General features: G+C 43.9%; 1 pseudogene; it reads right to left on the bottom strand.

The window, feature by feature from the left end:
* Window positions 1–12,784: 12,784 nt before the first annotated feature.
* Window positions 12,785–15,251, bottom strand: LOC116871989 (annotated as a pseudogene).
* Between the last annotated feature and the right edge of the window lie 12,006 nt (window positions 15,252–27,257).

Consider the following 27,257-nt stretch of genomic DNA (forward strand, 5'->3'; position numbering starts at 1 on the left):
CCCCCTGCTGCTCACTCCCACACTCGTCGCCAAGATCTCTTTACTGCCCAAGGGATGCCTGTTAGAAGCTCTGGGGTTCCCCAGACGGGGGCCCCACTCCCTCACTAACACCCTATGCTCTTAAAGGTCCTCCTGGGGCCTGGAGCAAAGCTGAGAGAAAATATGCATGTTTGTTTCTGGGTGCTGAGGTCGGGCTGGGGGCCCCAATTTCCTCTAGTTTGCCAGCCTCCCGTCACGAAGCTGGCAAGAGGAACCTGCACACACTGGAGGCCAGCGACCCCACCCCCAGCTCTTCACACCCCTGAAGACGTGTGTAAACCGATCTCGGTTCCCTCAACTGCCAACGGATGACCAAAGTGCCTACTTCCCTACTGGGGTACAGCTGGGGTCTAGCACCCCAAACTGAGCTCCTCCCGTTCCTGAGCCTCAGCCTCCTCATCTACTGAGGTTTCTTGGCCACCTGGCCTTCACCTGTATTACCCCACTCAATCATCACAGTAATGCACGAGGTGGAATAAGGAAATCGAGGCTCAGAGGAGTCAAGCAAGTTGCCCGAAGTCACACAGCCGGCAATATATGGAACCAGGATTCCAAACCATGCAGCCTGGCTCCACCTGCCGGGCTCATAGCCACCATGTCACAGTGTCTTCCAGTGGCGAGATGCCTTATACACTATGAAATGTGCAGACTCGGCATGGAGCTGAGGAGATCCAGAGGAGGAAGAAATTAGAAGAATCAGTAATTAGAAGAATAATGCCACAGTGGGAAGACTCCTGGGCTTGCATCCATCTTGGCAGACTTCCTGGAGGAGGTGGGGGCTGAGCCAAATCTCTTGGTGTTACAGGGTCTAGTGGTCAGGATGACTGGTGGAAAAGGGCCTGGCTGCCCTCCATTTGCCCGTGTGGAAAGGGAGAGGTTCCCAATTTCACAGGAACTTCGAGACAACAGGCACGAAGGGACTGTCACACTAATGAACACATTTGCTGGGTTTCTCTATGGGCCAGGCTCAGTGCTAAGTGCTTCGTGTGGGTTATCTTTTTTAATCCCCCCAAGAGCCCTATGGGGTAGGAACCATTAATACGGCCCCTTTACACTTGAAGAAACTGGGCTTTCCAAGACTTTGAGTGGCTTTCCCGAGTCCTCACAACAACCAAGAGAAGGCAGGGTTTGAACCCAGGTAGCCTGACTCCGTGCCCTGTGCTACCCACCTAAGTCATAGAGCTACACTTTCCCCAGGAAGAAAGCCCCTGGCCGCAATCATCTCTCTCCTGCCATCTCCGTGTGGACAGCCTTTCTAGGTGTTCCTCCTCGAAACTTTGCTTTCAGCTGAAGCAAATCAAGAAGAAGAAAAAAGCCTCCCTTTCTTTCTGTGTCCCAGCATCCAGAAGGTGTCAAACGGAGGGTGATCTCAGAAGCAATGGTTCTTGCTTAGGGAAAGACAGATTATCTGTGTCTCTGGCGCCCCCTGCTGCCCCCAACGGAGAACTTCATGGGACTGCACGCGGCGTAGGGGATCACCCCAGTGCAGCCAGGCAAAGGGGGTCAGGAGCAGGGCTTCCCAAGCCATCTGTGAAGAAGGACCAGTCTGTTATTGTTTCTTTTCCTTTTTTTTTTTTTTTTCCAAACTTCCAGTCTGTCGCAGACGAAGACTTTTTGTAAGATGCAATACAAATGGAATTAGGGGTAAAAGTGAAACGAAATGAAATGCTTAAATATTACATGCAGCCATGTCAAATTGCTACAAAGGCTTCTCAGTGTGACTCTCAGTTCTCAGTAAGAATTTCCTGGGCCTGTCTTCAGGTGACAATGGGCTGTGAGCCAGCATGGACCCAGGGATCTCAGTCTGAGTAGCACTGGTCCAAAGGGCCACTGAGCAAAAGGCTGGGCAGAGATCGATGGCTAGCTAAGAGGAACCCATCCCCTGAGGCGCCGCCTCAGCAGACAGCAAGGATTCCTGTGCCCTTCTGAGTCTCGGGGCCGCTGCTAAGTCGGGGGACAGCTGTGCACCTGCAGTTGGGAAAGAAGGAGTAGCTTTGGTCTGAGACAGTCCCAAGGACAGTGTCCCAAGGAGGGTGCCCAGAAGCCAGGCCCTGGGCTCTGCCCTCCCCACCTGTCAGCGGGAAGGTGAGGCTGTCCGAACCAATGAGGCCTCTGGAAACAGCTCTATCCTCTAACAAGCTGGGAGGTTGGGGGATGGAGGTCTGAACCTGATGTGAGACCAGGATGGTGGATGCCTATTTTCTCGTTTTCATCACCTCCCCTCGCTGAGCTTCCTCTTCCACAAATATTAAAAATGAGGGACTCGGATTATCTCTGAGGTCCCTTCTACCTCTTGTCCTGGAAGATCTGCCTGTCCTCGGCGGGGGCATTGCGGGGAGCACCGCAAGGCTAAGGCACAGCCAGGAGGAGAAACTGGAGTGGAATGGAAACGCGCTGTTGTGCACTGCAGACTGTCGCCAAGGCTTCTTGAGGACAAGGAGGATCCAGGGCCGGGGAGACCAGACCAGGCTTCCGGGAGGGGTGTGCACAGGGTGACCTTGGAGGGCAGAGGTGTGGCAGATCTGCTGGGCAGAGGCATTTGCTGAAACTGAAGAAGCACTGGAAGGAGGCGAAAACAGCTCTTTCCATGTTAGCTAGCGGCCGGCCACACACAGCCACACTCCCCCGCCAGTCTCAGCTACCCACCCCCCCGCAACCACCCCGCCTCTAAGCAAAGTAAACCCAAGCGCTTGAAAGAGAAAGAGCAAACAGCTGCGGACCAAAGAGCCAGCTTCCCACCCATTCCCAGCCAAGGTGAACAGGCTGCAAGTTTGTTGACAGAGAAAAAAAGTCATCAATTTTTCATTACCCAGTGAAGGCAGCAGAATGTCTCGGGATGTCAACAGTTTCCAGGCAACAAAGACGAACCAAATACACAGGGCCCTCACCTAAAAAGATGTTTCCTTTACAAGCATCAGCTTGGATGGGGAGCCGGGGGAAGACGAGAGCCAGAGGCAGGTGAGATCACTCAGCAGCCACAGGGCCGGGTCCAGACACTGGGGGTTTGTGGCCATCTACAGTGACCTTGTTAGCAGAGCTTGTCAGACTATGACTCAAACTGAGCCTGCCTTTTGGAAGCATTCAGATACAAGACGTCAGAGCAAGACCCAAGAGATCAATTGGCGTGGCTTATTCATCCCTTCATTCAAAACAAACATTTTTGAGCATTCCTAGGGCCTGGCGCTCGGGCCTGAAGCCCAGTCTAGCTGCAGAGATGCGTCCATAGACCACCTCTCTTCACCTTACCAATAAGAAAACCAAGAGCCAGAGAGAAGAAATGACTGTCCCAAGATCACGCAACTACGTGGAGGCTGAGCTGTCCTTGAACCCGCAGCTGAAGGTGCACTGTAGCCGTGCCCTGGTCCCCAGGGTGCTCCGACTGGGCTCTTGGCAGGGAGCCCACCAAGTGGCCGGCCCAGACCAAGTCTTGTCCAGAATCAACACGGGGAACTTTCAAGACACCTTGAGCAGAAGGGTTCGGATACTGAATCTAAAAACTAAAAGGAGATCATTGGAATCTCTTGTGGTGGGGATATTATTGTGATTTTTAACTCTCAAGGTGGTTCTAACCAAAACAGGAAGGGTGGCCCTTTCCGGAGCGCTTTGTCAGGACTGCAGGCTCCCAGGATGTCTCCCTGTGTTTGCGCTGACATTTCCCAGTGAATGTCAATGAAGACTCAAGAATAAGTCAACACAGGTCCTCACAATAAATGCCAAAGCTTGTTAGCAGAGTAAACCGTGTGCTTAGCCTGTCTTAAAAGAATCTTTGCTGAGTAAACAGAAGGAAGGCTTTACTTGAGAGTAAACAGAGCAAGAAGCTGGGCGCGCCCGGAGGGCTGGTAGGTGAGTCTGCCAGCAGAGGCTGTAGAGACATCTTCGAGGGGGGGCCATGAGGTCAGAGGGCTTATCTCATGTTCGAGCAGAACAGACCTCTCTCCCCAACAGCCTCTGCTCCCATGAGGATCCCACCTCTCTCAGGAAGAAGGCAGAAACCAAGACTGAAAGGAGAACTTAGAGATGCACCTCCTTTGCTCAGAGGTTCCAGGAACTCATGTCTTGACCCTCCCAGGACCATTTTTATTTTTAAACACAATTACAATGAAATGTAGCCCTCCTGATGGTTCATCAGACGGCAGTGGGAAAAATGTCTTTGGTCCAGATAGGCCACCAGTTTTCTGTCTCTGTCAACGCTGATTCAGTATTATCCTTGGTGATAGTAGATGAGGAAATGAACCTTAGTAGCTGCTGATCTTTTGCCCACAACTTACACTTCCTTCATGGCCTTATTTACATGAGCGTCTCATTTTCCCAAGTAAAGACACATTACGGTCTGAAATCTTTGACCCGTAAACTTGTTAGTCTCGAAAACCCAAGTGCAACCACTGACTTAAAAGCATCTCAAGTATCTTTTCACCAGAAAAAAAAAAAAAAAAAAAAACCTCAAATATTCCACTTCTTATTTAATTTATGGATTCCTTGCCTCTTTCTCGAAAAAATATGGGAGTGTAGATTGGAGTACCAATATGCAGCAAAATCATTAAAGGAGGCGTACACACACAAAAATGTTTTAATTAGTATCAAGAAAACAAGGAGGAAACATTCATTACCCATCTTGGGTCCATTTAACTGCTGAGAATAGGCATTGAGCCTGGCACTGTTTGTCAGTAGCTAAAGCTGAGAGGCAAGCCTGGTAAGTCACAGAACGCTTGCTATGATAAAAGAGGCCTGGCTAGCAATTCCTCAGAGGATACAAACTTTCTCTTGGCCCTAAATTTTAGAAGAATTTTCACTTGAGACCTTGTAACAACAAAACAGAACAAAACGGCCTCCACAAGTTTTATGGCAAAAGCAGAAGTGGTTTTCATGTGGCTGTTTCTTCCAACCACCTTGGAGGACAGCCAAGGGCACGCCAGATAGCACAGCAGCTCAGTAACGTGCTTTTCTGTTTTTCCACAAGAAATGAACTTGAGTATGTAAAAAGGAAAAGTCAAACAAACGTTCTAAGTAAATTACTCAGGAGGCATGACCATATTAGATAAAGTGAACTTGGTTTCCTCTTGGCAGAGTCACTGGTGGGCATACAAACATGCCTCTCCTTCCTGAGGTGTGGACTGACTTATTCACTCCTGGGCCAACAGCCCACCTGCCCAGCCTGCCTGACTCACACACCCCACCCAGCCCAAGTATGCTCTGGTAAGAAAAGGTCGCCTTAGCTAAGTAGCCATTCCCACGATTGGCCACCGTGGGGCAGCACTGAGCCAGCATCCGGAAAACAAACCCCCCAAAAATTCGCTTTGTAATAAGCAAAGCCATCCAGCATATGAGCAAGTCTACCAATCCACTAAATCCATTCATCCTGAAAATCCCACATTTGGCTGTTTCCATAAATATTGAAAGGTGGAAAAATAAAATAGCCCCTCCAAGAGCAGAAATGTTTTCTGTGATTCTCTTTTCAACTTTTTAAATGGTCGATCCATCATATAAAAACAGCAAAGAAATACTAACATTTTTTGAACAGGAACCATGCTGAGTGTCTGACATGTACCATATCGTGTAATTCTTCAAGAACTTGATGAGGTTGGTGTCATCATTATCCCTATCTTGGAGGTGAAGAAACTGAGGCACCCAGAATTTAGACAACTTGCCTAGAGTCACACAGTGGGATTTGAGTTAATCCAGGCAGTGTGACAGAGAGCATTTAACCTACCTCCTTAAAAACCTGTGATATCTCAGTCCGCACTCCTCCCTGAATCAGATATTGTATTCCCTATCCCAGCCTCAGGCTAATAGCCAGCAAAATTTTCCCTTTCTTTATTTTGAGGTAAAACTGTCTCCCAGTTGGTCAGAGTTCTTGCCTCCAGAGCTACATAAAATAAGTTGTTTTTCTTCCTTTTTATTAAAGATGTATTAATTTATTTGGTTGACAGAGAGCACAAATAGGAAGAGCAGCAGGCAGAGGGAGAGGGAGAAGTAGGCTCCCCACTGAGCAGGGAGCCTGATTCAAGGCTTTGGTCCCAGGAACCTGAGCTAAAGGCAGATGCTTAACCCACTGAGATACCCAAGTGCCCCAAGTTCAGTTTTTCTTCTATATTGAAGACACTTCACTTTTAAAAAATTAACGATAGTGTTAACTATTGCTCCCCAACCGCTATCCTCTCCCCCCAAAAAATCAGCCCTGTGCCTGGAACAAGTCATTATTCCCAATTTACAAATGTGCCCCATCCCATTCCTGCTGGTTAACAGCACGTGCTGGAATCTCCTGATGCAGAGGTTTAACAATAGATTAGTTACTTTAATTGGCTAACCAGTGCCTGAGAGGACAATGCCATTACCAAACCAGACTTAAAAGCTATTAAAAGTAATACATGGCTGTGGTTTTTAAAAATCCAAGCAATATGGAATGGATAAACTGAAATGGAAAATCTCACTCCCATCCTTTCCAACCCTTCTCAGAAGTAATCTTTTACCTTTTACTTATTTTTTGTGTTTTGTTGTTTTTTTTCTTTTTTCCTTTAACCCTTCCAGAATTTCCTTTACACATACAAACAGATGCATGTGAATCTTTTAGGGTCGTATTACATATACTGGTCTTCAGCTTGCTTGTTTCACTTAACAAGGTCTTCTAGATATCGTTCAATAGCAGCACTCCTGTAAACAGTCACATGAAAGCCTCCTCTCAGGCACTTTTCTTCTCTTACAAAAATGCTTCATTGAAATTATACATGTATTTTTTGGATGGATTTCTGCAAGTGAAATTCCTGGATGAAAGAGCACCTTTAATTCTGAGAGATGGAACCCAATCACACTCCTTAGAAAGTGGTAGTAAATTACACTCCAATCAACAGTCCATTTTCTGAGCGTGGTCAATGTGGCTTATTATCCAACTGGTTATTTGGAGACAGTTATTAATTCATTCTTTCAGACCATGTTTATCATGTACCTTGTACTTGTCAGGCACAGCATGGGCAGCTGGGTTTGCCCTAAACCAGGAGTTTCCAGTGCTAACCCGCAGACTCTTCCTGGGACTGGTGAAAATGCAGAGTTTCTGCCGCCTTCCGCCTCCCCCAGCTTTGGGTTCCTCAGCCTGTGCAGCGTGCAGGGGCCCAGGAAACTGGGTAGTTGTTGCTATTTGTTTCATTCGGATGTTTTGTTTTGGTTTGGTTTGGTCTGGTTTTAACAGCTGCCCAGGTGCCTCAGCTGGATGATGAGAGGCCAAAAGCAGAACAAATCACTTCTTTTTCTGGGCGAAAACGCTTTCCGGAAAGGAAGGTGCTGGGAAGAGTCAGCACCTACTTCCCTAAAGTAAAGCAGGGAACTAGTTGGAGTGATATTAACTATCAATACCCAACCGCCCCTTCCCTCGAAAACCAGCTCTGAGGCAGGAATGGGTCATTGTTCCCAGTTTACAAGTATGTCCCATCCCATTCCTGCTGATTAGCGAAAGTGCTGGAATTCACAGCAGAGGGGTTTCACAACTAGTTACTAGTTACTTTAGTTCACTAACCAGCGCCCCAGCCTGCGAAACCTCCACCTAAAACAAACTTAAAAGCTATTGCTAGCGCCCGGGATATTAATGAGCATGCGCAAAAGGCTCCGCAGACCCGCGCGCGCCCCTAGTGGTCAATGGTCAATCGCCCCTCGGTGCAATTGAGAAGTTCGGCTTCCCTCGGCCACCCGAGGCTTTTAGCCCCGCCTCTCGTCCCGCCCTCCCAGCACGGACTTTGATTGGCGAGCAGCGAGCTATAAAAGCTCGAGCGCGGGGGCCCGACTCTCAGGCACCTGTGCGGGTTGAGGACCTCGCTCCTGTGGCGCGTGAAGCCGGGGTGGGCAGAGGACTCTTCATCCCGCCGCCGGCCCTCCGTCTCCAAGCTAGTGCACCTTCTCCGTCATCCTAGACGACGTGGACGTGACAGGGGAGGAGACAGGTAGGTCACTGTGTCCGGAAGGCAATTTGCGGGGCTCCGGAGCGCCACACCTTTGCCTCTGTTGCCTCACCGGCTGAGAATTCCTGGTTCAGCACTGAAGCCTGGCTGGGGCCTCACCTGGGGATATCTCCAGACGCTCTTGCTTTCGGTTTACGGAGCCGGATCCTCCGGGTTCCCACCTGAGGGCCTGGCCGCCCACACCTGTACCTGGCAACCTGGAAGGTGCGTACTAAGTGGGGAAGGAAGGAAAGGAGGGAGGAAGGGAGGAAGCTTGCCGTGGGGGGCAGGCCTGGTTTTGTGCTCCTGTACCGGCTGCTACAATAAGAACATTCACTGGTCCAGAGACTTGGGTTCCAGTTCTGGCTGTCCCATTCCCTGCTGCTGAGCAAGGTCCTCCTTCCCTCTGGGCCCCGAATTCCTCGTGTGTAAAAGGAGAAGGTTGGACAATGTGATGAATGCATATTGAACACCAACAATGAGCCAGACACTGTGATAAGTAACGAGGATACAGGTGAGCAACGCAGGCAGCCCAATCCCCAAGCTTACTGTACGGAGGAGGAAGATACTGACCAAACTGCCACAAACGCATAATTACACATTATGTGTAAAGAAGAAGCGGTAAGACAGGGAACTTGCAGCAGAGGATTTAATATAGCCTGGGGTGGCCTTCCTAAGGCCTGGAGCACTAGAATTAACTGGGGTAGATGGTCAGTGGCCTGGCTCGAGAGTGGAGAATAGCAAGTGCAAAGATATGGAAGGTGAACACACATTTTTTTTTTTTCATTGTATTTGGATGTCCCAATAACCCTCAAAGTATACAAGCCAGAAGGGTGGAAGCTGTGGTGAGTTAAACTGGGTAGAAGTTGGAGGGTTCTTTGGAAGCCCATAACTCCTTGAGTGATCCTGTGAAAATACACGATGGCCCTGACCCCTTGTCCTTCTATAAGTGTTCGGGAGGATTGTTTTGTTTTGTTTTGTTTTGTTTTAAAGATTTTCTTTATTTATTTGACACAGAGAGATCACAAGCAGGCAGAGAGAGGGAGAAGCAGGCTCCCTGCCGAGCAGAGAGCCCGAGGGGCTCAATCCCAGGACCCTGAGATCAAGACCTGAGCCGAAGGCAGAGGCTTAACCCACTGAGCCACCCAGAAACCCCAGTTCAGGGAGGATTGTTGAATCAGACCTGAACAGCTCAGGTTTCATGATGCAGGCTGTGGGGTGTCTGCAATCTGACTCTGAGGGGCCTCTCCTGGCTGCTTCAGAAGAACCAAAAATACCAATGCTCTCTTGAAAGTGGCCCGTCTTTACCTTTAGTAGAATTATCCAGGCTTGTTTGCAAAGATAAGTTGGAGAAGAGGCTTGTACAGTGACGGGAAAAAAACCAAAGGCTCATCACCGTACCTTACAAAAGCGCACGTGGGGAAGGGACACCATGTCGTGGTAGAACTAGTGGAGACAACAGAGGTGGCAGACCCCGCTTTGCCTGCCATTAGCTGTGCGACCTGGCAGGCACTCAGACTCTCTGAGCACCAGTCTGCTTTGTGACCAGGGTGAATTCACTGCTTCTGACATGGTCAAGTTCAAAATGGGAAAACCTGTGAAAGTTATTTCTAAACTCTAAAGCATTATGCTACCAAGCTCATAAACACCTCGTTCACTTTGTTCTCTCAGAATTTTACTGTATATGCTCCTTCAAATTATGAGGAGAAAGGATTTGACATATTTTATTTGAATTTGTAGCAATATACCAAGTTGTTTTGTTGCATAAATATTTTGAATTCTTTCATTTTAATTAGAGTGTTTCTCTTTTCCAAAAGGTGGTTTTAGAATTTCATGTGTGGTTTGCTCATCATTTTTAGAAGAAAGGGGGAAAAAAAGGAGTAAAACAGTTGACAGGAGCTTTGAATTTTTTTTTATCCCATTATACAACACATTCAGTGACAATATGGATTTTTTTTTTAAATTGTTCTTAGATTGTTTGTCAGTGAGCAAGTCTGTTCCTAAAATTTTCCCCTACACCTAATCCTGGCTCCTTGCTGATGCAAGATTATAAAAGGGGTGAGTGAGCCAGCCTTGGACCTGGGTATGCTTTCAGTGGCCACAGGAGAGAGTTGAACAGAATCTTGGGAACAATGGAACTTTTTAAACAAAGTATAGAGTATGTTTGGTGAGCAATCAGTAGCATGAAACCAGTCATGAGAAACCAAAGCTGCTGGCTGATTGCAGAGGACTGACGGTGGGGCGGGGGTGGGGGGGTGTCTGAAGAGCACAAGGCTTAGGCTGGCTTGACCTAGGGATTCTGAGAACCAGGGATGCCAGCTGTGTTCTTTGTACCTTAAACAGAAGGGAAATAGCATCTGCATACCAGCGAGCATTGATGGGCCAGTCCATTCCCCAATATAAACTAGGTATTATTCCCATTTTGCAAAGAAGAAATTAAGGGTCAGGAGAACTAAAAAGGCAGTGGAACTGGGCAGACTTTTTAACTCAGTATCAAATGAATAGAAGGTTGGCATTTCTGCATGTATCGGTGGGTCTCCTACTTTATCAGATCATTCTTTGGAAAGGTTCTTAGCTCTATTTAGGGTTTTACTACACTAAAAGATTTCTTTTCAAAAGCTGGGCCCACTGATGAGGCCATGTTTGCACTGGAGTCTTGCTATAGCGCACATTTGTCATTGTATATAGTTTGGGTAACTGAACTTGGTATTTGTGTCCCAATCTACCACTTAATTTACAGCTGTTCTAGATTCTGTTTTCCTTTATCTTCCTGTTAAGTGTTCTCTTTAATCCATTCAAGGTATTTCCTTGGCTAAGGGAAGTGTCCATATTCCCTCCTCACACTTAAGTGCTCACAGAACGTACAGAATTTCAGAAGTCTCCAGAACCCAATGAGGCAGGCCCTATCATTAGAGATGAGTAAACTGAGACAGGAGGGGAAAAGGAGCAGGGACATCGGGAAAGATGCTACGAGCAGGCTTTGCAGAGCATCATCTGAATCCTTCTACCCATTTACTAGTCTTTACCTCATGTTAACCTCTGAGCTCCCATTGACCCACCTGTGACATGGGTCTTACCCTGGGCTTGTTATGCAGAATGACGGGACATGCTGGAGATCAGCACAGCACTGGCTGTTAGCTGATGAAGATGAGGAGGAAAAACACTTAAATGTGTGTGTAGATCAATCTTTGGGTAAGCTCTTCATCCATGGGGCTTGAACTCATGACCCCAAGACCAAAGAGTTTCATGCTCTACCAAACCAGCGAGGCGCCCCACAATCACTTTATGACCCATTTCTCATGTGCACAAAATTTTAATGACAGTAACCTCTAAGTACTACTATTCACAATGCACTTCCTCTTTAAGATCTTAAAATAACCATCCCTTACCTTACTTAATCCATCTTATTTTTGAGCTTTAGGAAAAGGGCAGTGTGCTGTATGCAGTTTACCAGGACTTGTTCTTAATCTAACCTTAAGAATTCCTCTATGTCCACAGCTCATTTTTACTGCTGATCATTGAGGATCATTTTATTTTCTAGCTGATGGACTTGAGGTTTTTGCGGTCTTCTAAGTACTGCTTTAAACATTCCCAAAGATGCATCCTGATGTCCTTACGTAGTTTCTCTTGGGTAATAACGCACAGAAGCAGAATTGCGGGGTTGTGTTCAATTCTGTGAGGTACACCAGCCACTTACCCATCTGGTTCTAAACACTAATGGTTTTGGACAGTGGACAGTTGGGGCTTTTCACCAACTCTTGATTTCTAATAGAGACAGAGGAAAAGGCAAGATGTTCAGGTGCCTGGCACCTAATAGGTGCTCTGAAGACAATGTAACCACGGTCTATAAATCCAAATCTTCAGGTCCCCTGGCATTTTGAAGTGAACCAGTCTCCACACCAGTGCTCAGCCATCCCCTTCCCCAAAGGTTACTTTGTTAGTGTCAAACACAGATTTGAATTTTGGTTTTAACTTCTTTGCGTAAATGGGGACTCAACCTTGAATTTTCTTTGTTTGAGAAAGAGAGCAGAAATCAGAGTAGGAGGGAGAAGCAGATTACTAGTGTAGTAAAACCCTAAATGAGCAGGAAACCCAATGCAGGGCTCAACCCCAGGACCCTGAGATCATGACCTGAGCCCAAGGCAGAAGCTTAACCGACTGAGCCACCTAGGCGCCCCAACAAACCTGAATTCTCACCACTCCTTCAGTATTGCTGAATTATAAGCCCAGGGATATAACAGTACTCTACCTCTGATGACTCGGCACAGCTCAAAAAATTTGTAGCCAGGATTTTACTTGGGATTTTTTTTTTTCTTTTTAAAGATTTATTTGACAAAGAGAGAGAGGGTGCACAAGCAGGAGGAGTGGGAGAGGGAGAAGCAGGCTCCCTGTTGAGCAGGGAGCCTGATGTGGGACTCAATCCCAGGACCCTGGATTATGACCTGAGCCGAAGGCAGATGCTTAACCAACTGAGCCACCCAGGTGCCCCTTACTTGGGATTTTTAAGAGGCCTTGATAATACCAGAACCACCGACTCTTACTCCTGTCAAGGAGACAAACCCTGTGGTCATGAACTCACACAGGTGACTCCGACAAGCCATCTGCTCTGATCTCTCTCCCACCTCTCCATGCAATTCCACACGCAACATTAGGTATTCTTGGCACAGCATCTGGCTGGTGCATTATTTCTCACCAGGAGTTGGAGGTGGCAGGGGGCAAAAACCCAACTCTGGGGTCATACCAGAAGAGGCCGGCAGCCAGTGCTGCAGAGAGGAGATCGTCTGTACACTGCATATCCCCAAACAATGGGCAAAACCAACAGCAACCAAGAGTTCAGCTTTGTATTGAGCAGCTTACACAAGCAGTTTAGTCAAAAAGACCAAAGCCCATGTCATCATCAGACTCCTCAGATTCTTCTTTCTTTGCTTCCACTTTCTTCTCCTCAGCTAAAAAACAGAAAGTCAACACCTGCTGAGTATTTTAAACTCCAAAGAGCTCCAGGCCCCTCAACTTACCTGGTCAAAAATGTCCTAGGCTTGGTTCCAACCATGCCCCTGGCTGTAGGGTTTCTATACATCATCTACTCTTAGCAAATTAAGTATTCTAGGCATCACTGCTCTTCATCTCCACTCCTCCCTCCAATTTTTTTTTTAAAGATTTTATTTATTTATTTGACAGACAAAGATCACAAGTAGGCAGAGATGCAGGCAGAGAGACAGAGAGGAGGAAGAAGTCTCCCTACTGAGCAGAGAGCCCCATGCGGGGCTCCATCCCGGGACCCCAAGGTCATGGCCTGAGCTGAAGGCAGAGGCTTTAACCTACTGAGCCACCCAGGTGCCCCTCCTCCCTCCAATTTAAAAAAAAAAAAAAAAAAAACAATTGCCTACCTGGGGCAGCAGTGGTGGAAGGAGCAGGACCTCCTGCTGGCGCAAGCACCAGCTGCTGGGGTGGGTCCACCAGCTCCTGCACTGCAGATGAAGTTCCCAATGTTGACGTTGGCCTGGGCCTGCAACACACAAGCATAGGCCATCACACTCATTCTGGCCTTTTGTTACAGCACTCCCCCGACACACACCTCCAAAGGTACCCCCCCCCTTAAAGGGACAACAACCAATTCCCAACATTATATCATTCTTCCTTCTTTGGAGTCTCCCAGTGACATTTGGCTGCTACTTAGATTCCCCAAGACTTAGACTAGTTTATGACCACATAGCTGTATTAAAAATTAGTCACACACACACACAAAACTACTCAAGCTTTAAATCTTACAATTGTATTGCCATATTTAGGTAGCAAGACAGAATAACTAAATTCCTTCCTTTTATAGGTGAGAAAACTGGCCCCAAAATGCTGGTGTAAGTTGTTGGCCAAAAAACTCATGCCTCCTTAAACACTCAAACCAGGATTCTTTCCACGGTTCCAGATCTCCTCTTAACAGTGAATTCAATTTTTCAGACTGCTAAGTCCAGGGACTTTATTAAAGAAGAGGACCTTTACTAAAGGCACAGTGTTTTCAGTCATTCAAAACTCTCTGGACACAATGTGAAGAGATGAAGCTAACAGCCTCTTGCCAGGGATTAAGTAACATAAAATAGGAAAGATAGCCAGTGCCAAGTTCCTTGGGTAGGAATCTTGTCGTCTTTAGTCTTTTTATATCCCCCAAAATAGTAAATGGCCAACGAAAGGTCACTACATCCAATTTCCATGAAACCAGACTATCGTGCAGGAATAATGTGCTTGGAACAGCATGGGCGATATTATCCCCTGGGTGGCCGTTTTAAGGAGTCATTTGATGTGCACGTTTGTATATCATATATACATTTATGAATGTCATGGTTTCAGAACAGAAGCAAAGAGAAACCAGACTGAAATCAAGAAGTAAAAGACAAACTTTAATTAGGCTCTAGATAAGGAACTATGAGGAAATATCACTTAAAGATCCAGTGGAATATGGCACTCTCCAGCCTTTTTAGTGTTACACGAATACCTGACTTAATCAGTAATGTCCCCAGATTTGCTTCTCCACATCACTTGGCTGCCCTCACCTTACCTTTGCAAACAAGCCAGGCCAGAAGGGCTCAACATTCACACCCGCTGCTTTAAGGAGGGCATTGATCTTATCCTCCTAAAAAACAGCAAACCAAAGTGTAGTTTTCGTAAACGTCTCCAAAACACTGCAAACGAAAGTCCCTGAAAACGTGTGTCCAAAACCGTGTTTAACCATTTCACAGATTCTACCTGTATTTCATGTGCGCTTATTTAAAACTGACCCTTTCTTACGCTCTTAACATCACCAGGAGCAAACGGAATGCACCCGGCGCCGGTGTGCCCGGCCCCTCGCAAGGCGGAGCATCGCTGCCATTTCGCAAGCGGGGACTTGCCCAAGCCAAGCCCATCTATTAAGTTGCGAGTCAGGGCCGGAGGTAGAGCAAGCAAACCTGCTCTCCACATCCCGCAGCCTGGCCCAACAAGGCCTAGCAAGAGGAGCGCAGGAATTCAGGGCCACCAAACAGGGAGTGTCCCGGGTGCGGTTAGAATCCCCACACGCCGCGGAAGTTTCGCTGAAGCAAAACCCAAAGCCGCAGCGCGCAGCCGGGCTGTACTCCAGTCCCCCAGGAAGCTGGAGCACGTGGGCCCGCCGGCCGCTGGGCCCCTACCCTCCCGCCTCCGCCGGGGATGTTGATGGCGCGGGTCTGGCACGCACACACCGTGACCGTCACATCATCGTCGTGCAAGATGAGGGCCGAGTAGATGCAAGCAAGCTCCGCGACCGAGGCCATGGTGCTGGCGAGTGCTAGTCGCCCGGTGAAGTGAGGGCCTCACCCCAACACGGCCTTATCTTGCTCGGAAGGACCGAGCATCTTAGCGGCAGCTGAGGAAAAGGACATTCTGCGCTTGCACAGCCATTTTTTTTTTTTTTTTTTTAGATTTTTATTTATTTGACAGAGATCACAAGTAGGCGGAGAGGCAGGCAGAGAGAAGCGGCGGGGAAGCAGGCTCCCCGCTGAGCAGAGAGCTAGAGGAGGAGGGGTTCAATACCAGGACCCCGCGGCCATGACCGGAGCAGAAAATGCTTTAACCCACTGAGCCAACCACGTGCTGCCAGTGCGCCTCTTATAGGGATCACGGGCCAATCGGTGCCTGGGCCTGGCGGAAGAGGCGGGACGAGAACAGCCCGCCGGAGCGCTGTTGGCGCCTGCGCATAAAGCGCGACTCGCTCGTTAGCGAGTTCAAAAAATTAGTGGTTCTTGAAACTGCAAGTTCTTTGGGTTCGGCTAAAACTCAGAGCTCGTGAACAGTAAAAATACTTTTAGGAAAAAGATATCTAAGTAAATGGATTTCACCCCCATCTACCGTGTGACACTATTTGGACTGTAATGACGTCGCCAGCCTCCCGGAGCTGTGCCCACCTGGAGCGCAGGAGCTAAATGTCAGCTTGGAGGCTTCTGGTGCGTAGCGCGGCGTCTCCGGTGGATTAAGCGGTGGGGGAGGAAACGAGAAGCTTGCCGCGCGACGGTAGCAGTGCCATTGGAGCGCCCACGGTGTCCCGGGCGCTGAGTCACACTCTACAAGGATTCGTTTAATCCTCACACAGCAGAAGGGGTAAGCACTGTTACTATACGTATAAAAGTTCTATTGGGAATGGAGGGGAACTTTCCAAATCCGTTTCAGTTTTTGTAACTAAGGACTCCGTGTTTGGGTGGAAGTGTCCTGAAACTGCCCTTAAGATGTTCAAGACTTTGTGAAGCAACTGCTGTCTAGGGGCTGCATTGCCATTTTGTATCTTTTGAAGCTTAATAAAAATTGGTATTGGATTCATATTGAGAGTTGGGCTTTTTTTTTTTTTTTTTGAGGCATAATTGACATGACATTTTTGTTCCTGGTGTATAGCATAATGATTCGATATTTGTGTATATCGCAAAACGTACATCAACCATTTTTTCTTTTCTTTTTTAAAAGACTCTCCTTATTTATTTGACAGACAGAGATCACAAGTAGGCGGAGAGGCAGGCAGAGAGAGAGGAGGAAGCAGGCTCCCCGCCAAGCAGCCCAATGCTGCGCTTGATCCCCGGACGCTGGGATCATGACCTGAACCGAACGCAGAGGCTTAACGCACTGAGCCACCCAGGCGCCCCACATCAACCATTTTTAAGGTCTACTCTCAGCAACTTTTAAATATGAAACACAGTATTATTAACTATAGTCACCATGTTGTACATTACATCCAGTGACTTATAACTGCAGGTTTGTAACTTTTGAGCCCCCTCACCCTCCCACCCCTCCCTCTGGCAGCCACCAGTCTGTTCTCCGCATCTATGAGTTTGGTTTATTTATTTTTGTTTGTTGTTTGGATTCCACATGTAAGTGAGGTCATACAGTATTTGTCTTTCTCTGACTTGTTTTGCTTAGTATAATGCCCTCAAGGTCCATCCATGTTGTCTCATATGGCAAAGTGTTATATTTTTTTTTACACCTGAATGATATTCCTCTGTGTGTGTGTGTGTGTGTGTGTGTGTGTCACATTTTCTTCATTCAATCACTGATGGACACTTCGGTTGTTTCTGTGTCTTGGCCATTGTAAATAATGCAGTGAACATGGGAATGAATATATCTTTTCAAATTAGCGTTTTCTTCTGATAAATACCTGCGGGTGTAATGGCTTGATCATATGGTAGTTCTATTTTTAATTTGGGGGGGAACCTCTGTACTGTTTTCCACAGCGTTTGCATCAATTTATATTCCTACCAATAGTACACAGATGTTTCTTTTCTTCACATCCTTGCCCATACATGTTATGCTTGTCTTCTTGATGACAGCTATTCTAACAGGTGTGAGGCAGTATCTCCCTGTGGTCTTAATTTGATTTCCCTGATGGTTGGTAATGTTGAGCATCTTTTTCATGGGTCTGTTGGCCATCTGTATGTCTTTGGAAAAATGTCTATTCAGATCTTTTGCCCATTTTTAATGGAATTTTTGTTGATACTGAGTTGTAGGAGCTCTTTATTCATTTTGGATATGAACCCCTTTTCAGATATATGATTTACAAAAAGTTTCTCCTATTCAGTAGGTTGCCTTTTCATTTTGTTGTTGATTTCCTTTGCTGTGCAGAAGTTTTCAGTTTGATATAGTCCCACTTGTTTACTTTTGTTTTTGTTGCCTTTACTTTTGGAGTCAGATCAAAAAATCTTTACCAAGACCACTGTCAAGGAGCTTACCACCTTTGTTTTCTTCTAGGAGTTTTATGATCCAGGTCTTACATTCAAGTCTTTATTCCATTTTGAATTAATTTTTGTGAGTGGTGTAAGATGGTGGTCCATTTTCATTCTTTTGTGTGTTGCTGTCCAGTTTTCCCAACACCATTCATTGAGGAGACTGTCCTTTCCTGATTATATATTCTTGATTCTTACGTCATAAATTAATTGACCATATATGAATCGGTTTATGTCTGTGTCGTTGTTGTGTGTGTGTGCGTGTGTGTGTTTAAGATTTATTTCAGAGATAGAGGGAGACAAGCAGACTCCCCACTGAGCGGGGAGCCTGACACAGGACTCAATCCCAGGACCCTAAGATCATGACCTGAGCTGAAGCCAAGAGTCAGATGCTTAACTGACTACACCACCCAGGCACCCCTTAATATCCCAAACTTCTAAACAATTTTTTTTAACTATCAAGCTTTCTAAAAAATAAAACTTGTTTTGAGTTTTCATCCAACTCCAGAAGCAATTATAGTGGAATTTGGGTGGAAAAATGTAAAGCTACTGAAAAATTTGAACATTTCCAAAGCCAAAATGAATCCGTCTAAAACAGTCATCCTCTTTCCCTGCCCCCAGTGTACTTCAAAATAAAACAAAACAAAAACCTGATCTGGCAAATATGATACATCAACACAAAACAAAATATTGCCTGTCTTAAACTATACTAATAAGAAACCTTTTTAAATCAGTGTTTTGTCCCCCAAATTGTTTTCTAACTGTAGTAGCAAAACCTGAACCTTAGATTATAAGAAGGGTAAATTATAAGTTCTTCTCATTTATAAATGTAAACACAAAAATCTAAATGTGAATGTCAGTTACATCAGTAAAACTGGCAAAACTAAATCAAAATCGGTTCAGGTCATGATCCCAGCGTCCTGGGATCAAGCGCAGCATTGGGCTGCTTGGCGGGGAGCCTGCTTCCTCCTCTCTCTCTGCCTGCCTCTCCGCCTACTTGTGATCTCTGTCTGTCAAATAAATAAGGAGAGATCAATAAACTGAATGCAGTACTGTATATCAAAATATGGTATACCATGACTAAGGATAGTTCAGTGTAACATCTATTAAAAGTAATCCATTAATAAAGAGGAAAACTAGATGAAATTCTTATAGATTCAGAAAAACAACTTGATAAAATTAAATAACCATTAACATAGACTCTTAGAAAATTGGAAGAAAAGATAACTTTCATATCCTGATAAGATATCTCCTAAAAATCTACAGCAAACACCATACATACTGGTGAAACTTAAAACCTACTCTTTAAAATCAGGAACAAACAAAGATATGTCCTTTCCCTGCTTTACTTCAGTTACTATTTTACAGTTTAGCCATCTCCATAAGACAAGAAAAAGAAAAGGTATTAAATTGGAAAGTTGTGAACTCCACTATTCATAAATAATATGCTTATCTACTTACCCAGAAGTTCCAAGAGAATCCATAGGCAAACAAATCAACCTAGATTCAAGATTAATACACAAAAGCCAGCAGCATTTCTGTGTTCAGCAAAAGTCAGTCATAAAATGTAGTATTAAAAATTATACTTCATACAATAGCAACAAAAATCATATAGTTTCTAGGAGTAAATCTAATAGTTTATGCATGATCATTATTTTTAAAATTATAAAATTTTAAGGAACAACATCAGAGGCAATTTAAATAGAATGATATACCATATTCACAGATGAAAGGATCTTAAAATGGCTAATTCTCTTCAAATTATTTCAGTCAATATTCCAATAGGGTTTTTGATGAAATTTGACCAGTTGTCCTTGAAATTTTCATGGAAGGATCAAGGACCAGTAAAAATGAATACAGTGCTTTATTTATTTATTTATTTATTTAAGGATTTTTATTATTTGTATTTATTTGTCAGAGAGAGAGAGACCACACAAGCAGGCAGAGTCAGAGGCAGAAGCAGAGAGAGAAGCAGGCTCCCTGTCTTGCATGGATCCCCATGCAAGACTCGATCTGAAGACCCTGGGATCATGACCTGAGCCAAAGGCAGCAGCTTAACCAACTGAGTCACCCAGGCATCTCTATTTATTGATTTTTTAAGATTTTATTAATTTATTTGACAGAGAGCTAAGCAGGGGGAGTGGCAGACAGAGGGAGAGGGAGAGGCAGGCTGCTCCCAGCTGAGCATCAGGTTTGAACCCAGGTGGTCCATTTTCCTGGTCCCATTCCCTGGGATCGTGACCTGAGCAGAAGGCAGATGCTTAACCAGCTGAGCCATCCAGGCGTCCCGAAGGTGGTGTTTTAAAGTAATAATAGAGGTTCACCTTAAATGTCAGTTCCATGGAGGGCATACACTTTGGTTTGCCCCTGCATTAATTGTGCCTAAAACAGTGCCTGGCACACAGGGGGCACTCACATAAATACATGCTGAATGAATTAAAGATTGACATGCAAGTAGATAAACCAAGAAAACAGAGAACCTAGAAATCCACTGTCATACATACAGGAACATACAGAACTAAGTCAGATGTATGACTTTATAAATGGGGAAGTAGAGTGGTTGGTTAGGGGAAGAGTGCCTTTTCAAAAAAAAAAACCTACAAAACTACTGGAACAATTGATTTTCTATCCTTATGGAAATGTGAAAAGAATGGTTTTAACTCCATCCTCATCATATATAATGTGGAAAGGAAAACTAAAAATTTTAGAGGATTATTATTATTAAGAGTATGTGAAAAAATTTCTTAAGGCACAAAACAAAGGAAAAGATTCATAGGTTTGATTATATTAAAATTGAAAACTACAAGCAAAAAAACCCATAAACAACATCTGAGAAACTCTGACAGCCTGGAGCCTAAGAAAACACAATGACTAAATGTGATACGGTTTCCTAGATGGGATCCTGGGAAAGACAAAAGACATTGGTTCAAAACTCAGGAATTCCAAATAAAACATGGACTCTAGTTAATAACAATATATTAATATTGGTTTATTAATTGTAACATATTGATATGTTAATAATGGGGAAACTGGCTCTGAATATGAGGGAACTCTCTATCCTCACAATTTTTTGGTAAAGCTAAAATAATTCTAAAAATTAAGTTTATTTTAAAAACACTATAACCAAAGCTAAAAAAAAATGTCAGATTGGGAGAAGACATGAGGTCCAAAGTACCCAAAAGCTATGTAAAGTCCCACAAACCCGTGAGAGAGACACAGCTGTCCTGTTTTGCAGAACATCAAAAATTATCAAGTAAGAGGCACCTGGCTGGCTTAGTCCATAGAAAATGTGACATTTGATCTTGGGGTCCTGAGTTTAAGCCCCACAGTGGGCATAAAACTTATTTAAAAAAACAAAATTACCAACTAAAAGTAACTAGGGCTAAGAAATTTTTACTTAAACTGTAAAAATGAGACCCAGTCATTAGCAAAGTGGTTAAAAATTTGGATGTCAGGCTCAGACTTGGGCTTCGATGTCAGCTGTACCACTTGTGATTTTGGGGGGGCCTTGAGCAAGTCATCAGTCCTCTCATCTGTTTCTTCACCTGTAAATTGTAGCTAACACCTGGACAGGTGTCAGACACCGAGCCCCCAGTTAACCACAGCTGTTCCTCATGAATGTTCAGAACTCTCTGAGCAAAACGTCAGTCGCCCGTTCATTTCCCTTTGTTATGTGTGGTTCATGGGCTCAGTGGATTCAACATCATACTTTTACTTCGGACGAATTCTCCTACCCTTCATTCCCTGTCATAGTACAGTTGTCCTTTTAAGGTGTATTTTCAACAGACTAAGCAACGTGATATTTAAAACATTAAGAAATGGAGAGATTAAATCTAGTAACATCTACTGACATAGGATTAAGCTTCAGTGGTCTGGAGCATTTTAGAAACACAACTGTGACACTGCTTACTACTATACTATTAGTGACAAGTGGATTTTGTGGACAAGTGTCACACCTTCACTGTTAATATAACAGATTACCATTTAGTTAAAAAAAAAAAAATCAGCCTCCAAAGAAACTCTAATTTAATCAGAGAAAAAGTTGTGTCTACCCAGGTAAAAATGTCTGTTTCACCATGTTTTCCGGTAGTACTTTTTCTAATTTATGTTTTTACCCAAACCATGTTTTTTGATTAAATGTCTAGAAGAGCATACTTAATACATAGATATAACCATTGTTACTCAAAAAAAAGACATCATCAATTTAATGTCAAATTAGTTTATTTTGGGGTGCCTGGGTGACTCAGTCATTAAGTGTCTGCCTACAGCTCAGGTCATGATCCCAGGGTCCTGGGATCGACCCCCGCATCGGGCTCCCTGTGCATGGGGGGGGTGGTCCCTGCCCAGTAGGGAGCCTGCTTCTCCCTTTCCCACTCCTCCTGCTTGTGTTCCTCTCTTGCTCTTTCTCTGTCAAATAAATAAATAAAATCTTTAAAAAAAAATTACTTTCTATTTTCTACTGCTTTTTTTTTATAATTGCAAAAATTCTACTTTTCATTTTTTCCTATTGAAATGGGTTTGACATAATATTTTATAAACTTACAGTGTACAACACCTTATAGTATAGGATTTGATGCATTTGTGTATCATAATATGATTATCACTGTAGCAGTTAATTAGCATCTCTCACATTACATAATTATCCTTTCTTTATAGTACTTACAATAATTAAGTTCTAGTTTCTTAGTAAGTTTGATGTTTGTAATACAGTATTATTGTCTGTAGTCCGTGTACTGTGCATTAGATCTCTAGGACTTACTTATTACTTGTTTTAAGTTTGTACCATTAGGGGCGCCTGGGTGGCTCAGTGGGTTAAGCCTCTGCCTTCAGCTCAGGTCATGATCTCAGGGTTCTGGGATCGAGCCCCGCATCGGGCTCTCTGCTCAGTGGGGAGCCTGCTTCCCCCTCTCTCTCTGCCTGCCTGTGATCTCTCTCTCTGTCAAATAAATAAATAAGATCTTAAAAAAAAAGTTTGTACCCTTAAAAACATCTGCCTTGTCTCCCCACCCCCGCCCATTGATAACCACCATTTTATTCTCTGTTTTTACAGTTTGGCTTTTTAAAATTCCACTTATGTAAGTGATGTCATACAGTACTTGTCTTTGTCGGGCTTACCTCACTTAGTATCCTGTGTTCAGGGTTTCTCCGCGTTGTGACAAACGGCAGGACATCCTCCTTTCTCACAGCTGAATAACACTCCTGTGTGTACATGCACGCGTGCCACATTTTTTTATCCTTTCATCTACTGACGGGCCCTCTGGTTGTTTCTGTATCTCAGCTGTTGTAAGTAGTGCTGAGTGAACATGGAAGTGCTGGTATCTTTTCAAGATAGTGTTTTGACTTTCTTCAAGTAAATACCCAGAAGTAGAATCACGTTGTAGTTCTAATTTTAATTTTTTGAGGCACCTGTGTACAGTTTTCCTCAATGGCTGTGCCAGTTTACATTCCCAGCAACAGTGCCCGAGGGTTTACTCTCTCCACATTCACTGCCAACACTTGTTACTCTTGTCTTCTTGATGATAGGCGTTCTAACACCTGTGGTTTCCTTTGCATTTCTCTGATGATGTGCAATGTTGAGCATCTTTTCACATCCCTGGAGGCCTTCTGGATGTCCTCTTTGGAAAAATGTCTGTTTAGTTCTTCTCCCCATTTTTAAATCAGATTGCTTCTTTCTTATTGAGTTGTATGAATTCTTTTTATATTTTGGATATTAACCCCTTATCTAACATATGGTTTGCAAAAACTCTCCCATTTTGTAGGTTGCCTTTCAATTTTGTTAATTCTTTTGTACAAAAGCTTTTAAGTTTGATGTAATCCCTTCTGTTGATTTTTACCTTTGCTGTTTGATGTCATATCCCAAAATCATTGCCAAAACCAGTCTCAGGGAGCTTCTTCCCTGTGTTTTCTCCTAGGAGTCGTATAGTATGAGTCCGTATGTTTAAGTGTGTAATCCATTTCACGTGAATGTTTGTGAGTGGTGTAAGATGTCCAGTTTCAGTGTTCTGCGTGTGTTCATTCAGTTTTCTCAACATAATTTATTGAAGTCTGTCTTTTTCCCCTTCGGTGCTGTTGGCCCCCGTGTCGAATATTAGTTTAATGTATAAGCAGAGGTTAATGTTGGGCTGTCTGTTCTGTTTGTCAGTGTGTCTGTTTCCTTGCCAGCACCGTACTGTTTTTAATGCTACAGCTTTGTGGTATAATTTGAAGTCAGGACATGCAGTACCTGTAGTTTTATTCTTTTTCCTCAGGATTGCTTTAGCTCTTCGGAGTCCTTTGTGGTTCCATACAGACTTTACAGTTTTTCTGTTTCTGCAAAGAATGCCATTAGTCTTTGATGGGCATTGTGTTGACTCCGTAGATTGCTTTGAGTAGTATATACATTTTAACAATATTAACTCTTTGAATCCATGAACACAGTCTGTCTTTCCCTTTGTGTGTTTTTCTATTTTTTTCAGCAGTCTTGTAGATTTTGCTGTTCAAGACTTTCACCGCCGGGGCGCCTGGGAGGCTCAGTCAGTTGGGCATCTGTCTTTGGCTCTGGTCATGATCTCAGGGTCCTGGGATCGAGCCCCGTGTCAGGCTCCCTGCTCAGCAGGGAGTCTGCTTGTCCATCTACCCAGCTCCCCGCCCTCCCACTTGTGCTCTCTCGCTCTCTCTCTCTCTCCAATAAATAGATAAAATCTTAAAAAAAAAAACTTCCTACATTAAATTTATTCCTAACTAATTGTTTTTTGATGCTACTATGACTGAGAAAGCCTTCTTTTTTGTGTGGGTGTGACCATTATTATCTTTTTCTTAGACTTGACAATCCTTTCATTGAAACATAATTGACATACAATGTTTTGTTAGTTTCAAGTGTTTGTTAGTTTCAATGTTTGTTAGTTTCAAGCAGATTGATTCCACAGTTCTGCACCTTACTCTTTGCTCACCATGATAAGTGGAGTCACTGTCACTACACAACTTTATTATGACATCACTGACTATATTCTCTACGCTGTACTCTCATCTCTGTGACTTACTTATTTCACAACTGGAAGTTTGTACCTCCAGTCCCCTTTATTGTGCCCATCCCTCCACCCATCTCCCTTCTGTCAACCACTAGTTTGTTCTCTGTACTTGAGTCTGTTTTTTTAGATTCCACGTGTAAGTGAAATCATATGGTATTTGTCTTATTTCACTTAGCATTATACACTCTCAGTCCATCCAGGTTGTTGCAAATGGCAAGATCTAGTTCTTTTTTATAGCCAAGTAACATTTCCTCTGTGTGTGTGTGTATGTGTGTGTGTGCGCGCATGCGCACCACATCTTTATTCATCCACTGATGGACACTTGGGTGGCTTCCATATCTTGGCTATTGTACACGATGCTGTAGTGAACATACAAGGGAATGTCTTTTCAAATTAGTGTTCATTTGGGACGTGGTAATATCCAGTAGTGGAATTACTTGATCATATGGTAGTCCTATTTTTAATTTTTTGAGGGACCTCCATACTGTTTTCCACAGTGGCTGCACCAGTTTGCATTCCCACCAGGAGTGCATGAGGGTTCTCTTTTCCCCACATCCTCACCAAAACTTGTTATTTCTTGTCTTTTTGATACTAGGCATTCTAACAGGTGTAAGGTGATACATCATTGTGGTTTTGATTTGCATTTCTCTGATGATGAGTGATGTCAAGCCTCTTTTCATGTGTCTGTTGGCGATCTGTATGTGTTCTTTGGAAAAATGTCTACTCAGGTCCTCTGCTTATCTTTAAATCAGATTATTTGTATTTTTTTGGTGTTGAGCTGCATAAGTTTTATACATACTTTGGATATGAACCCCTTATTGGGTATATCATTTGTAGACATCTTCTCCCATTCACTGGGTTGCCTTTTTGTTTTGCTGATGGTTTCTTTTGCTGGGCAAGAGCTTTTTATTTTAGATTTTATTTATTTGTTTGACAGAAGGAGAGTGCACAAGCAGGGGGAGCAGCAGAGAGAGAGGGAGAAGCAGGCTCCCGACTGAGCAGGGAGCCCAACGTGGGGCTCAATCCCAGGACCCTGGGATCAATGACCTGAGCCAAAGGCAGATGCTTAATGACTGAGCCACCCAGGCACTCCAAAAGCTTTTTATTTTAATGTGGTCCCAGTAGTTTACTTCTGTTTTTGTTTCCCTTGCCTGAGTAGACAGATCCATATATATGTTGCTAAGGACAAATTCCGTGAGATTAATGCTTATGTTTTCTTTTAGATTTTTATGGTTTCAGGTCTCTCATTTAGGTCTTTAATCCATTCTGAGTTTATTTGTGTGTATGGTGTAAGGAAGTGGTCCAGTTTCATTTTTTTTGCATGTAGCTGTCCAGTTTTCCCAATACCCATTTATCAAAAAATTGTCTTGGAGGTGGGGCAAAAAAAAAAAAAATTGTCTTTTCCTCATTGTATATTCTCACCTCCTTTGTCATATATTGATTGACCACATAAGTGTGGATTTATTTCTGGGCTCCCTGTCATGTTCCACTGTTCTATGCGTCTACTCTTGTGCCAGTACTTAATTACCATAGCTTTGTAGTAAGTCTTAAAATCTGAAATTGTGATACCTCTGGCTTTGTTCTTCTTTCTCAAGATTGCTTTGGCTGTTTGAGGTCTTTTGTGATTTCATAGAAATTTTAGGATTACTCATTTCAGTTCTGGGAAAAATGCTGTTGGTATTTCGATAGGGATTACATTGAATCTACAGTTTGCTTTGGGTAGTATGGACATTTTAACAATATTAATTCTTCTAATTTATGAGCATGGTATATCTTCTCGTTTGTGTCATCATCAATTTCTTTCCTCAGTGCTTTTATAGTTTTCAGAGGACAAGTTCTTCACCTCTTTGGTTAAGTTTATTCCTAGTAATTTGTTGTTTAAAGCCATTGTTCCCTTATGGATTTTCTGTCTGGATGATCTAGCTATTGATGTAAGTGGGGTGTAAAATCCCCTACTATTATCGTACTACTGTTAATTTCTCCCCTTATGTCTATTAATATTTGCTTTTATGTATTTAGGTTTTGCATGTTGGGTGCATAGATATTTACAATTGTCATACCCTTTTGTAGGATTGATCCCTTTATCATTTTGTAGTGTTCTTTTTGTCCTTTGCTATATTGTGTTAAAATCCATTTTGTTTAGGGGCACCTGGATTGTGCAGTCAGTTGAGTGTGAGACTCAGATTCGGCTCAGGTTGTGATCTCAGGTTCATCAGTGAGCCCCGTGTTGGGCTCTGCATGGAGTCTGCTTGAGGTTCCCTCTCCCTCTGCCCCTCCCCACACACATGTGCATGCACTCTCTCTTTCTCTCTCTCAAATAAATAAATCTTGAAAAAAATAATAATAGTGAAATTTGTTTTGTCTTATATGACTATGGCTTTTTTTTTCTTTTAGCTTCCATTTGCATGGTATATGCTTTTCCATCCCTTCACTTTCAGTCTGTACATGTCTTTTAGTCTGAAGTGAGCATCTTGTAAGCAGCACATAAATGGGTCTTGTTTCTTTTTTTAACCCACTGAGTTACTCTGTGTATTTAGATTAGAGCATTTTGTCCATTTACATTTAAAATAATTGTTGAT

Source organism: Lontra canadensis, unplaced genomic scaffold (genome assembly GCF_010015895.1).
Source record: "Lontra canadensis isolate GAN:19392208 unplaced genomic scaffold, GSC_riverotter_1.0 scaffold28, whole genome shotgun sequence".
In the NCBI taxonomy this organism is placed as follows: domain Eukaryota; kingdom Metazoa; phylum Chordata; class Mammalia; order Carnivora; family Mustelidae; genus Lontra; species Lontra canadensis.